The 1,471-nt window shown below is 34.3% G+C and overlaps 1 long non-coding RNA gene across 1 annotated transcript; it reads left to right on the top strand.

The window, feature by feature from the left end:
- Positions 1-455: 455 nt before the first annotated feature.
- LOC149147348 (uncharacterized) lies at positions 456-760 on the top strand. Its single transcript, XR_016263490.1, has 2 exons — positions 456-551; positions 664-760. It is a non-coding gene; the product is annotated as an uncharacterized LOC149147348 (long non-coding RNA).
- The last annotated feature ends 711 nt before the right edge of the window (positions 761-1,471 follow it).

The following is a 1,471-nucleotide window of genomic DNA, read 5'->3' on the forward strand; positions in this document are numbered from 1 at the left end:
ACAAAAAGAACAATCACATGAGATAGTATCCACTATAAACTTCTTCATAAAAACTTTGTAGAATAATTACCAATTCATGGTAACTAAATATTTCATGTAGATTTATGCATTACTTCAGTCCTTTAAAAGCAGAAATTCTAGATGCATTACTTCATTCCTTTACAAAGCAGAAATTATAGTAACCAGTTACCGTTGATATCTCAATGCTCATGATTGCTTTTTCAGGGCCGTGATGCATATCAATGTCAAGAAGGATAATGATTATTAGCTGTGGAAAAATTATTATCTGATTTGTCAAGGATAATGATTTGTTATCGGCTCCTATTGTTGCAATTGGGGATGATAAAAGCATTGCAAGTTTAGATATCTTAAGTAGTTGAAAAAATATTTGCTAATCTCTCCAGGAAAATAATCTCTTTTTATTCTTGTTCTTGGAAGGCAACATTTGTCAGAGTCTCACTGCAGAGGCTGTATTTTGTGATGCTGTGCAGAAAAGGGGATTGACATCAGCATTCAAAATTGACTCTGTTGCAACTATTGACTACAATGAAGTACGTTCCAGCTTATCATGGGTCAAGGCTAATTGAATTGGTATTTTAAATTTTTTTGTATTATACTGCAATAAATAGGTATCACGTATTAATATGTTGAAATTATTTGAAGGGCGATCCTGCAGATCCCAAGATGAAGAATGCAGCCAAGAAACGTGGAATAGAGATAACTTCTATATCACCTACAGACTTTAAAGAGTTTGATCTAATACTTGCAATGCACAAGCAGAACAAAGGTAAATAAAAAGCATAAATGGAATATAAAACTCCCAAAATTTTCAGTTTCATTTGCTAAGTTGTTCCAAACAGAATCTAATAAGCCAATACTATTGTTAAAATCAGCAAAATGTACATTAAAGTTTTTCTGTGTTATTGTTAACATATGCTTCTAATTAGTTTCTAAGTTGTGTGCAAATATAAATTAATAACATGGGATGGATATATTTTGTAGCTGACATATTGACAATTCTCCTTCAGTGCCCCCAACACACAAGGCCTTTATTTCTTTTCCCAGGTAATTGTTTATATTTGGTATTCTTTATCGTTTCCCTGTGATACTCATACCATGGAGGAAGCCATTTTTATAGTCAGATGGAGAAAGTGGGGGAGCAAAGTAGCTGTGAGATATCAAATGGACAATTACTGTGCCAATGGCTTGCAACCTTCGAGCTCTGAAAAGCTTCCTACAGCAGTGGTATGAGAACTCAACTTTGCTCAATTATGGTGAAGTTTTAGTGTGATAGCATCTGAGATTTGTTTTGAGGTTGGTTCTCGATTTTGTGTGTTGTTGTTCGCATTACAGATGTGGCTGATACTGCACTGATATTGAGAAAGCACACCCTTCCAATAAAGCTATTTTCTTGCCTTTTATTCAATGAATTAGAAATCTTCGACCCTCGGGATCAGTTGCCATTTGCATA

The sequence above is a fragment of the Pinus tabuliformis genome, chromosome 9 (genome assembly GCF_031772625.1).
Source record: "Pinus tabuliformis cultivar Carrire ecotype Pingquan chromosome 9, CPIR1, whole genome shotgun sequence".
Classification (NCBI taxonomy): domain Eukaryota; kingdom Viridiplantae; phylum Streptophyta; class Pinopsida; order Pinales; family Pinaceae; genus Pinus; species Pinus tabuliformis.